Here is a 13391-nt window from a genome sequence, read left to right on the forward strand (position 1 = left end):
GCTCAGTGGCCATCGCTCACGGGCCTAGCCGCTCCGCGGCATGTGGGATCTTCCTGGACCGGGGCACGAACCTGTGTCCCCTGCATCGGCAGGCGGACTCTCAACCACTGCGCCACCAGGGAAGCCCTGCAGTTTTTATTACTGATTAACACTCCACAATTTTGTAAATGAAAATTTTTGTGGGCTTAGAAGAGTAGTCTTATGTAAATTCTTTGAGAATATTGTGAACAATGACAATTTTGAAGCATAATAATACTTTGTAGAGAGTAATGAGCTAGTTAAAAGGTTGAGAGTATTCTTAATTCCTTGTGTGTATTTTCACTTAAGATTTTACCTTCTGGTGTATAGCTCGGAGGAAAACCAGTCCATTACTTCCTATCTTAGTTTAAGTCATCAAAGAAAAAGAACCAAAAGGCTTTAACACAACACTGTAAATCAACTATACTTCAATTAAAAAAAATAAATTAAAAAAAAAAAGAACCAAAAGACTAATCTGCTGGGTTAGAAATAGCAAAGATAAGTTTTTTCCTGGTGACTTGATTTCATAATGAATTATAAGATTCCTACAGAAACATTACAGTTTTTGTCTTTTATAGATTTGAAGCATTTGACCTGCTTCTACCACAAGGCACAGCCTCTGATCTTTGATATTTATTCACATTTTTCTACTTTGTGAATCTAAAAACAAAAACTAAAATAAAAACCAGTTTTTAATAAGCTTGTTTCTTGAGAAGTATATTGTGCTACAGCCAGTTTTCACATTTGCATATAAAAATAAGCAACAAAAATGTAATGCTTTTAAGTTGATATATATATATATATAATTTATAAAATTGTCTTTGAGGTGTGTGGTATGTAAAATTCTTTCTTAGGCTAAAACTCTAGAGGGCAAGAATCATGCTCTAAACATGTTCTTCATTGAACCTAACAAGTTATCACATAAATATGAGAGGTGATAGTCATTAAATCAGGCTATCACTGCTTTTGCAATAGGAATGACCTCTGAAGTTTTGGAATTTGATTTCTGGCAACACTGAATATTTATTAGTTCATATAGTCTTGGTTTAGGCAGCTTATAAGTAATCTCATCTATTACTTAGAAGGAGACTTGTATTATTCACAGTCTACTTATACAATCAGAGGAACATAAATATTTTCAGTTTTTCAAGGTCATATGGAAAGTTAACTGTGCCTCTAAAAATAATTTTCAGTTTTTTAAGGCAGATAAATACAACTTTGCATTTAAATACCCTTTACCAGTGTAGTCTCTAATCATAAATATCTTTCTATAAGACTTGGTTAGCAGTGTGAACCAGAGGTTTACACCTCTGCACCTGAAATAATAATTGTAGAGCTAGTAGTTGTAAGCTGCTCCTGTTTCTTTTGTTGCTACTACATTTATTGAGAGCTTGCTTAGGCACTGTTTTATATTTAATACCTCAATTAATCCTTGAAAAAACTGTTTGATGTTAGGTTCTATTATTAGCCCATTTTGCAGATGTGAAGGCCAAGGCACAGAAAGTTTAAAGAACTCAAGTTTCCACCATCAGTGGTGTCACTAGGACATGAACCCAGGCAGACTGATTCCAGGGGTTATAGCTATACAGTTCATTTTATAACTTTCATGCTATGTTAGAAACATGTTTCTATAGGGAAAAATCACAGTGAAGATGCAGTTCAATTGTTTGAATTTTGAGCACTGCCATTTCTGAGTTTAGGCTCTTATTTCTTTCCTTGATTACTTTGGTAGCCTCCTAACTAATGTGCCTGCCGTTAGTCTCTTTTCCCTCTAATCTAGGCTCCCTGGGTTTTCTGACATAATTGAATTTTCTCTAAAGATATCAAATTATTTCTTGCCTCTCTGCCTTTGTAGATGCTATTTCTTCCTCATGGAACATCACTTTCTTGGCTAACTGTAACTAACCTACCTTTTGAGGGAGAGAGGGTGGTTGGATTTTTACTATCTTCAACCATAAAGTGCTATAGTATTAACTATAAATAAAGAACATGCTAAGGTTTTTGCATCAAGTATTTTTCTGAACTCTGGCCTCTCATGAAAGACAAGAAAAAACTAAAAATTCATGCTGCTTATTGAAAACACACTTGAAATCCAGAAATTCTTTAAACAGTAGACTAACAGAAAGTTCACAACTTGGTATATAGCTCATAAGGTGCCTGGAGATTATTTTTTTCCATTTTGTACTTGACTAATCCTGTAATCTATTTCGATTTTTTTTTTTTTTTTTTTTTTGCGGTACGCGGGCCTCTCACTGCTGTGGCCTCTCCCGTTGCAGAGCACAGGCTCCGGACGCGCAGGCTCAGTGGCCATGGCTCACGGGCCCAGCCGCTCCGTGGCATGTGGGACCCTCCCGGACTGGGGCACGAACCCATGTCCCCTGCATCGGCAGGCGGACTCCCAACCACTGCGCCACCAGGGAAGCCCTATTTCGATTTTTTAACTTCGGTATTAATTGTTGAAGTAGCCAAAGACACCTATTTTCTATAGATTTTTAATGCCTAATATAATAGCCATCTACTCAACGCACTGTTTCTTGGAAAGAAATCCTTAAAAATTTTTTTAAATTAAGTATAAAGAGAAGTATTCTTTTGTTCAATTAGTTTGCAATCTATATTAATGTCATATATTCAGTATGTTATCTTTTAGAAGCCAGTAAAATACATACTGGTCATTAATAAGCAGTGGATTATAGATTAAAGCAGTGATCACTTATATTCTAGAAGTGTATTCCCATCATTGGGTCCTTATGCTGTAACATAGTTTTGGAATCATTATCGTTGTAAAATCATTATTTCTTTGCATAATGCACTCAAGAGTGGCTCAAAATAAAGACTGTCCTTTAGTCAGAATTCCATTTTATATATTAAAATATCCAGTTTATGTTCAACATATACATGATATTAAAGTAAAACTATCCTTGACTCTCAAGGAGAGGAGGAAATAGGACAAGTGATATCACCTTCTAATGTAGGTCTGTACAAATATATTGAAGAAGTGCGCAGGTCCGGCGAGTGCAGGCGCAAAAAGGGTGCAGCTGGAGCGCAGCTGGGTGTCTGGCTTGCGGGTGTCCGAGCTGCTGCGGCTGGAGAGGAGTGGCCAGAACTGCTTGAATATCCACATTTCAGTTTCTGCACCTATCAAGAGTTTTAATTCATCATGGATAATCTGTTAGCAGAAGAAATTCAGCTGAGGGCTAACCAGGTTACTGATGAGTCTCTGGAAAGTACAAGGAGAATCCTGGGTTGAGCCACTGAGTCTCAGGATGCAGGAATCAAAACTATCACTATGCTGGATGAACAAGGGGAACAACTAAAATGCAAAGAAGAAGGCATGGACCAAATAAACAAAGACATGAGAGAAGCAGAGAAGACTTTAACAGAACTAAATAAGTGCTGTGGCTTTTGTCTATGCCCATGTAATAGGACAAAGAACTTTTGAGTCTAGTAAAGCCTATAAGGCAACATGGGGAAATGTTGGAGACAACTCTACTAGCAATGTACTATCTAAGAAGCCAGGCCGAGTGACAAATGGTCAGCCTCAGCAAGCAACCACAGCAGCGGCCAGCAGCTGATACATTAAATGTATAACAAATGATGCCAGGGAAGACGAAATAGAAGAGAACCTGACTCAAGTGGGCAGTATCCTAGGAAATCTAAAAAACATGGCCCTGGACTTAGGCAATGAGATTGAGGCTCAAAATCGACAAATAGAACGGATCACAGAAAAGGCTGACACCAACAAAGATCGTATTGACAATGCCAATGCCAGAGCAAAGAAACGCATTGACAGCTAAAGCTACTGCTGTACTTTATCATTTATTCACCTCCCTAGCTCCTCCTTCAAAGCCATTACCTTTCCAGAGTTTGAAATTTTGGTTCCACACTCTTCTAATAGGGAGATGATGTGGAAGAAGATCTAGGAATAACAGCCCCCCTATTCTTTTATTTTCTCTTTTTCCCTTGAGGGTAGGCTGCTGCTTAGTTTTCCTTCTAGTATTTTCTTTCTTGGTCCATACTCTTAGGTTGGTTTTCATACATCATGTATAGTGTTATTTTTCATTCTCTCCATTTACTTAGCAGGTTCTCCTGCTTTCACAATTTGGAAGCATTGCCAAAGGCAGTCATGTAAAAGGCAGTGGGGGCAGGCACAAGGAGGAAAGGCAAGAGATAAGAAGTTGTTACCTCAGTAAAACCTGCAGACCCTAAAGCCAAAAGTTGCATAACCACAGTGAAGATGTAGTTGGGTTTAATTTCTATTTAAGTTGCATTTATTGCCAATTTAGGCCAATGCTTGGTTTTGGAGCCTGTATATACAGTATTTTTGTTATACATCACAACTTTGCAACCTCTGCTTCAAAAAAGAATAGAATGAGTTTTCTTAAAGTGAGCTTAATTTCTGAACTCCTGGTGATTCATCTATGTACATAGATGCTATGATCCCATTTCATATTGCACCATATAGGAACACATGGTATAAATGAATGGCTTTTTATTTTCATATTATTAATAGTATCATGGTCCCATTACAGGCCTATTAACCTCATAAATTTATTAGTCTTTGAAGAAAAAATATGTAAATATGTATATATAATATGAGAATTTCTCTCTACAGCAGGGCTTAAAATTTTTTGGAAAAGTTTGACAAAGTACATCACGTGAATTCAGATTTACCTCAATGCCAAGAATTATGTTTGGATAGGAAAAAAGAAACTTGTTTTGATCTCAGGTAGAAAATAGTTAGATTGCTTTGAGTTTTATGTAGCTTTAAACTGTTTTTAAAACTAGAATTTATTCTGTTTAACTAAAAATGATTCAGAAAATTATGTCTTTGGTTTACTTATTGATGATTGCACTGTGATTCTCTTAGCCTTTTGTATTCAACTTCCAGAATCACATTTGTTTAGATCCTGAACAGTGTTATAAGAATCTGATTGGTATTTGTCACCTTTATTTGAAAACTAGCTCCTGCACACTTCAAAGCTATTAATGTCGACTGGTTTGACCAATAACCACTGTTTGATCCTTACAATTAAATTTTGTAACTAAAAAAAATATATATATATGTATAAGATCAAAATACATTGAAAATCAAGTATAAAATAAAAGCATTCTCTCAGAATGAGGCCTTATAAATACTCAAACCAATTAAACATTACAGTGGAAAAGTTCATTAAATATTACATTAAGTAATTAGTAATTTTTATATTCCTACATAGGTCAAAATTACCAAACCATGAAACTGAATTTCTTCTCATTTCCCCAAGGATTATGAAAGAGATTTTAATTAAGCTTAGCTATGTTAAGAATTTCCTTGATTTTAGAAAGCTGTTTGTATGTTACTACAGCTTTTCTAAGTGACTGTCTACATAAAGATAGCCTTATGTATGGCTTGGTAATTTTGTGGTTAATGTATACCATGAAAAAGTTATTATAGGAATTCAGTTCATGAAGCATATATGATCAGCTATGTTCAAGCAAGATATTGAATTATTTGGTATTTTGTAATATGTATAATTAGTAGTAAATCCTAAAAAGAATATGATTAGAGTTAAAGACAGTGTCCTTTCGTGAAACTAATGTTAATGGCGTTTGTTTTCTTATTCACTTGTTTTTCACCTCATTATAGAAAGGATTTCAAGTGGCAGATTAATTTTACTATAATGGGAGTAATTATTTAGTCATCAAAAAAAGTTAAGTGTCTACCATATGCTAAGCATTGTGGTAAATGCTGCTTATACAGAAATAAAATACATGTTCCTTTCCTCAAGAAGTGTGTGTTTTAGAGAAAAAGTCAGACAAGTTAACCAGCAAGTACAGTACAATGTGAGTACAATAAAAATTATTATTAACTGATATGTAGTAGGTGATATACTAAGCGCATTACATTGTTATTCTCTATTTTTGAATCAGGAAATTAATATTTAGCAACATTAGTTAACTCATCTAAGGTCACACAGTAAGTGGTAGAATCAGAATTTGAACTCAGATGTGTCTGACTCCAAAGCTTTTTATCTTGCTGCCTCCCTATACTGGTAAGAGTTAAGACAGTGATGCAGAGGATTTATGGGGACCGTAAGGTGGGTGTGCCAATGTAGGCTATTAGGTTCTGGAAGAGGATGCTTAAATTAAGTTTAAAAGACTAAATAGGAATTAGCCAAGAGGAAGAGGGAGCTGAAAAGCTTTCCAGCGGAGATACTAACTTGTGCAAAGGCATAGAGATGAGAAAGCATAGCCCATTTGGGGCTTGTAAGCCCTTATTTCTCTGAATAAAGGAGAGTAAACCTGCAAAAAAAAACTGGAGAAATAACCCCCCAGTCATTCATTAATTCATTTATTCAGTCAATATTGGGCACTGTAGACTCTATTCACTGCATCTCTGGGATGATATTGGAATTTTTAAAACTACAAGTCATAGAAATGCCACTAATGTTAACAAAATGCCGCATAATCAGGAAAGAGAAGAACTTTATGCTCTTCTGTCCTCTAATTTGTTTTATTTGGCTTTTAGAACAGTGGTTTCTAAATTGTAAAATCTCTCTCTCTCTCTCTCTCTCTCTCTTTTTTTCTGATCATTTCTCTCATCATACTACCTGATGCCAAACTGTGGAGATTTTAGAACTGAAGGCTGCCTAAAGTGTTCTCAATTCAACTATGCTAAATTCTGTTTACTTCCTAAAGATTTAAGAAAGGCTAAGTATGTTTCTCTGTAGCAGTATCCCCTGTATGACCTTATCTTTCAGGGGATAAATGTACTAAAAGTACTAAAGCAGATCCTTGCAAGGACATGTTTGGAGAGAGAGATGCACATCAAACTGCTAGGTGGATATACAGGACAACGCAAGACCATGACCCGGATAGAAATCAACATATAAAATCTAGGAGGTAGGGAATGGTTTTTCTGAGTTTGAAGGAGTGATGTTTATCATTAGACACATTCAACATTCAGTGATATGATTATTAGTTTGTTTTCTCCATCTTTACAATCCAAAGAGATAGTCTTCAACATTCATTTCAAATGCTGTGTCTTCTAGTAGAAGAATTTCCCTGAGATCAGCTGGAAGTAATTATTCCCTCTCCTGAACTTCCCAGCATTTTATCTGTATCTTTTAAAAATACATCCAGTAATTCCTTCCTTTTTATAATGTCATTTATATGCATGTCTCATCTCATTTAAACTGTACGTACCTTCATGTTTGACCCCTGGCACTAAGCTTTGTACGTATAAGGCATTGAGCTAATATTTAATGAATTAAAGCATAGCATCCCTGTCATAAGCTAAATCATTAGGGCAGTGTTTCTTAAAGTGTTGGACATTAATTACTTACTTCAGGATCACCTGGAATGTGTTGTTCAAAATGCAAGTTCCTGTGCTTCTGCCCACACCTACTGAATGAGAATTTCTATGGTTTCCAGTAATCTTGTTTTGAGTAAAAACACTAGATAATTATGATGTACACTAAAGTTTGAGAACCCACTGCCTTAGGGAGAATGCAAGAATCCAAATTAAAATTGAATTTACATTGAATTGCAGATGTGCTTAATGCTAAAAAAAATAAAATATAAACCATAATGGAAAAGAATATTAAAAAAGAATGTATATATGTGTATAACTGAGTCACCTTGCTATACAGCAGAGATTGGCCCAACATTGTAAACAAACTATACTTCAATTAAAAAAAAAATAAAAAATAAAGTAGCGAGACTTCCCTGGTGGCGCAGTGGTTAAGAATCCGCCTGTCAATGCAGGAGACATGGGTTCGATCCCTGGTCCAGGAAGATCCCACATGTCGCAGAGGAACTAAGCCTGTGCACCACAACTACCGAGCCTGTGCTCTAGAGCCCATGAACCACAACTACTGAAGCCCGTGTGCCTAGAGCCCGTGCTCTGCAACAAGAGAAGCCACCGCAATGAGAAGCCTGCACTCCACAACGAAGAGTAGCCCCCGCTTGCTGCAACTAGAGAAAGCCCGCGTGCAGCAAAGAAGACCCAACACAGCCAATAAATAAATAAATAAATTTATATTAAAAAACGGTAGCATTTTGTACATAGCATATAAGATGAAAATATAAGAAGAAAGAACTGAACAGGAAGATATTTTCAGTGAAGTTTTTCTGTATGTCAGGAAAGATCAGTGTTCAGTATTCTGGAACTTTAGTCTTAAAAAGCATATTTAGATGTAAATAATTTAGAATATTGATGACCATTTTCTTTGAATGCATTTGAAGTAAAACACCATGGTTTTATAACTAAAGACTAAGAAAAGATGCTTTGAACATTCTTATTGGCACGTTCTTGTATTGCTGTATGCATAGATGTCTTTTAAGGCATGATTTCCTATAATATAGTTTGTGACTCATAGTTTTATTGTAAGAAATAGTGTGGTTTAGATACCATTTAACCATATATGCTTCTCCTTATCTTTAACAACACATTGTATTTTAGATTTACTTGTCTGTGAATGTTTTTATCTGTGACTTTTAAAAATATGAAATTGTTAATAGAATGTCAACTATCTTGACTTATGTATTGTTTAAATTGATAAGGGCTAGGATAAGCTGTAGCAAGCAACTCCAATATAGATCTTCATCATCCAGGTAGTTCTTTTATTTCTAAAATATAAATTGTTGGGCTTCCCTGGTTAAGAATCCAATCTGCCTGCCAGTGCAGGTGACACGGGTTCAATCCCTAGTCTGGGAAGATCCCACGTGCTGTGGAGCAGTTAAGCCCACACACCACAACTACTGAGCCTGCACTCTAGAGCCTGCGAGCCACAACTACTGAAGCCCGTGCGCCTAGAGCCTGTGCTTTGCAACAAGGGAAGCCACCACAATGAGAAGCCTGAGCACCTCAACGAAGAGTAGCTCCCGCTCATCACAACTAGAGAATGCCCATGCGCAGCAATGAAGACCCAACACAGCCAAAAATAAATTAAAAAAAAAATTAAAATATAAATTGTTTTATAAACTTAAGCTGTTCTTATAATAGTAATAAAGATAAGAAGTGCTTAAAAAGTGCTTATAATGTAGAGAACTGGTCCAGATACTATGTATATATTAATTCATTTAATTCTCACAACAACCAAATGAAGTAGGCAGTGTTATCAACCACAATTTGCAGATAAGGAAGCTAAGGTATTGAGAAAGAAATTTGTCCAAGTTCACATAGCTGGTAAGTGGCTAGGATATGAACCCCTACAGAGTAGCTTCAGAGTCAGCACTCTTAACCACTCTGCAATAATGTTATTGTTTTTTTAACTAACACGTAACTTGACTTTGTCTTAGTCACTATCAGGAGCATTTTCCAGCAATAGTAATAATAATTGGCAAATGTTTCCAAGTAAAAATTTTAAACAAATTCAGCGTATATCTAAACATCATCTTTTTTGAATGGTCTTAATGCTATTCTTACTTTTACTGATTTTACGTAGTAATATCAAGATTTCTTACTTAAAATTAGTTGGCTGTCAAAAGATTGTTTTGGCAATCTGATTGACCCAAGTGAAAGTCCAGTAAGTTTATTTTATTAATTTAATTTATTTTTAAAATTTTATTTGTTTTATTTTTTGGCTACGTTGGGTCTTTATTGCTATGCACGAGCTTTCTCTATTTGAGGCGAGTAGGGGCTACTCTTTGTTGCGGTGCACAGGCTTCTTATTTAGGTGGCTTCCCTTGTTGAAGAGCATGGGCTCTAGGCGTGCGAGCTTCAGTAGTTGCAGCATGTGGGCTCAGTAGTTGTGGCACGCGGGCCCTAGAGTGTGTGGGCTTCAGTAGTTGTGGCATGTGGGCTCAGTAATTGTGGCTCACGGGCTCTAGAGTGCAGGCTCAGTATTTGTGGCACACGGGCTTAGTTGCTCCGTGGCATGTGGGATCTTTCCGGACCAGGGGTTGAACCCGTGTCCCTGCAGTGGCAGGTGGTTTCTTAACCACTGCACCACCAGGGAAGTCCCAGGTCCAGTAATTTTAATTTTCAGAAGCTATTGGAACACTTAACAGATTTTTAAAAAACTATATTTATTTATTTATTTTTGGCTGCATTGGGTCTTCGTTGCTGCGTGTTGGCTTTCTTTAGTTGTGGTGGGTGGGGACTACTCTTCATTGTGGTGTGCAGGCTTCTCATCATGGTGGCTTCTCTTGTGGAGCATGGGCTCTAGGCACATGGGCTTCAGCAGTTGTGGCACGCAGGCTCAGTAGTTGTGGCTTGTGGGTTGTAGAGCGCAGGCTCAGTAGTTGTGGTGCATGGGCTTAGTTGCTCCATGGCATGTGGGATCTTCCTGGACCAGAGCTCAAACCTGTGGCCCCTGCATTGGCAGGTGGGTTCTTAAAAGCCACTGTGCCACCAGGGAAGCTCCACTTAACAGATTTTTAGAAAATAAAAAAGCTAGATAAATTTTCATACTGATCATTTTTTTAAATTATATATACAAGATGTTTAGTAATATATATTCTTTTTGATAAAGCACTGAAGTTTTTCTCTACAAAAAGTACATTTTTTTTAAAATTTATTTTTTTGACCATCCTGCCGCAAGGCATGTGGGATCTTATCACTAGTTCCCCAGCCAGGGATTGAAATCGCACCCCCTGCATTGGAAGCGTGGAGTCTTAACCACTAGACCGCCAGGGAATTCCCAAAAACTACATTTTTTTAATTGGTGTTTCTGTGGTACACATGAAAATATCTGTCCTTGGTCTGTGTCATTTCCTCATTTTTAATTCTACAAATTGGTCATTTTAGGTGTCATTAATTGTTTTGTTTCAATAAATAAATACTGAAGGTGATTTAACCACCTTGTAAAAATAGCTAACTTATGAATGCTATATATATTAGGCTGTGTTTTAATATGTTAATTGTTTTTAAAAATCTGTCCCATCAAAACACTAACTTGTTTAAAAAGTTCAATTTTAAAATATCACCAACCTCTGTTATAATCAGGACAGCTCAGAAGAAGAGGAGACGTAAATTAGAGAAACCCAGAATGGAAAATAAAGAAGAGAGATTTTTTTACCCTTAGAATAAAGGGTTCTACAATGAGGAGGTGGGCTCTAAGAATCTTGAATAAGAAGATCATAGGTATGCCCAATTAAGTGGCTCTTAATAACATTATTTTTATTTTTTCAGTGCAAATTTACAATCTAGTAAACTGAAAAACAGATGAACATTGAATTATCTGTGGAATTCTTAAGGAAGGGTCACTTTTATATGGGAAAAGATATTTCTTGTACTTTTATCTTTTGATCTATATTTTGTCATTTTGTTAATGGTGGAAAGAGAATAAACATCATTTTTTATGAACAAAATATTTTTTTCTAAGTTTGAAACCAGTATGAACCTTGCTGTAAATATTTAAGTTTTTAAAAATATAAATTAAATATTTGATTGTGCTACTAAACGTGTCATTTTACCTGATGGCTAGGAGGAGTCAAACATAGTCAAGAGGGGTACCTAATGAGTACCTTTAGAGAGTACGTAAAGCATTTACTAACTGTAGGAAGAATGATCATGTCTTATTTCTCAAATAAATAGAATTTTAATTTACTTATACAAGGAAGTTATTCTGTATTTACTTATTTTATGTAGAGTTTCCTACTAGAATATAAGCTCCCTGAAGGCAGGGACTCTGTTTTACTCACCATCCTATCCTCAATACCTAGAATACTGAATGCTGAGTACATAGTAGGTTTTCAGTAAGTACTTGATGAGTAAATGGAATAGATGTTTATACATGTTTTTTATTGTGGTGAAATATACATAATAATTAACATGTTTTAAATGGCATTTTTATATCTGGTTAGATAAAAGACACATGCTCATTGTAGAAATATTTGAAACTATTATGAAACAGAAAAGTTACTTGTAGTTTGCAACTTCAAATAGCCATTCTTTAGGAATATTTTTCTCTAATTCTTTTTTATGCAGATATATTTATAACTAAATTGAGATCACACATACACATAATACATATAGTTTTGTGCCCTGCTTTTTTAATTTAATACTTTCAAGTGAGCACTTTTCTAAATCATTAACTATTACTTGAAAGCATGTTAAAAGGTTGTTAAGGGTCTAAGTGCAGTTTTGCTCAAAATTCACAATAATAAATACATTTTACTTTGTGATTAAGACTATACATAAACATTTAATTGTATTAAAAATTGTAAAGCGGTAGTTATGAAGTGTGATGAATTCTGATTTTTTCATATGTTGTTTTTTTGAAATATGCTTGTCACATCCCTCCAAACTGATTTTTTATCTCAGTAATGGGTTGCAGCCTACAGTTGGAAGAGTACAGTTCTCTTGTATGAGTATTCTGTAATTCAGTTATGCCCCTTTTATTGGACAAATTGGGTTCTTTCCATTATTTTGCCGGTAGGTATAAGTTCTTAAAAGTGTGTTTGAGCATATTTACTAAAGTAATTTATGCTGGTTATAATAAATTGTTGCTAAAGTGTTAAAATGTAAAAGTCTTCTTTATCAGTTTGATGTATATCCTTTCAGATTTTCTTTTTTTCATGCAAAGGTGAGATACACTGTCAAATTATTAAAATTATTTTTATGGCCCTCAGTAGAGTTTAATAACTTGCCTTACATTGGTCCTGGGCATGGGCGTTATGTAATTTTTGTTAATTTTTTCCTCCAGTTTTACTAGGACACAATTAACACATGATATTGTGTTATGCAAAGCGTGCAAAGTGTAAAGTGACTTTCAGATTTTTCTATGCAGTCATTCACTCTCTATATCAATCTCTATACACACATTTTTTTCCCTAAACAAAAATGCTGTTATTCTAACACCTTTTAAGTTTTTTAGTTAATGTATCATGGATATCTTTTCATATCAACATGTAAAAAGTTACACCATTCTTTTGTCTGCTGCCTAGTACTCCGTTATAGGTAGATCATATTCTAACCTTTCCATTGTTAATGAAGATTTTTGTGTTGCTTTTTTTTGGGCCACACCACGTGGCTTGTGGAATCGTAGTTCCCCAACCAGGGATTGAACCCAGGGCCCCCAGCAGTGAAAGTGCAGAGTCCTAACCACTGGACTGCCAGGGAGTTCCCAGTTTGTACTACCTTTAATAGTATATGAGGGAAAAAATTTCCCCATAGTGTTAACATTGGATATTTTCAACCTCGATTTTTGCCAGTCTGATGAGCAAAAAGTCTCTTTTACAATTTGAATGTATTGGATTAGCATCTTTTCATATGCTTATTGGCGATTTATGTGTCTTCTAATGCTTGCTTACAGCCTTTGTGGATCTTTCTATTTATTATTGATTTGTAGGAAATCTTTATGTATTATGTTTATTAGCCTCTTGAGTATTATATGTTGCAAGTGGCTTCTCCCAGTCTATAAATCATCTTTGAAACTTTATTATGG

At 35.5% G+C, this 13391-nt stretch overlaps 1 protein-coding gene and 1 pseudogene across 1 annotated transcript in view; both read left to right on the forward strand.

Annotated features, from left to right (window-relative positions):
• PPM1E (protein phosphatase, Mg2+/Mn2+ dependent 1E) overlaps positions 1-13391 on the forward strand; it is a 192210-nt gene that overhangs the window by 14208 nt on the left and 164611 nt on the right. The gene's annotated exons all lie outside the window — the stretch shown is intronic.
• Positions 3115-3822, forward strand: LOC132511373 (synaptosomal-associated protein 23-like; annotated as a pseudogene).

This window comes from Lagenorhynchus albirostris, chromosome 20, assembly GCF_949774975.1.
Source record: "Lagenorhynchus albirostris chromosome 20, mLagAlb1.1, whole genome shotgun sequence".
Lineage (NCBI taxonomy): Eukaryota > Metazoa > Chordata > Mammalia > Artiodactyla > Delphinidae > Lagenorhynchus > Lagenorhynchus albirostris.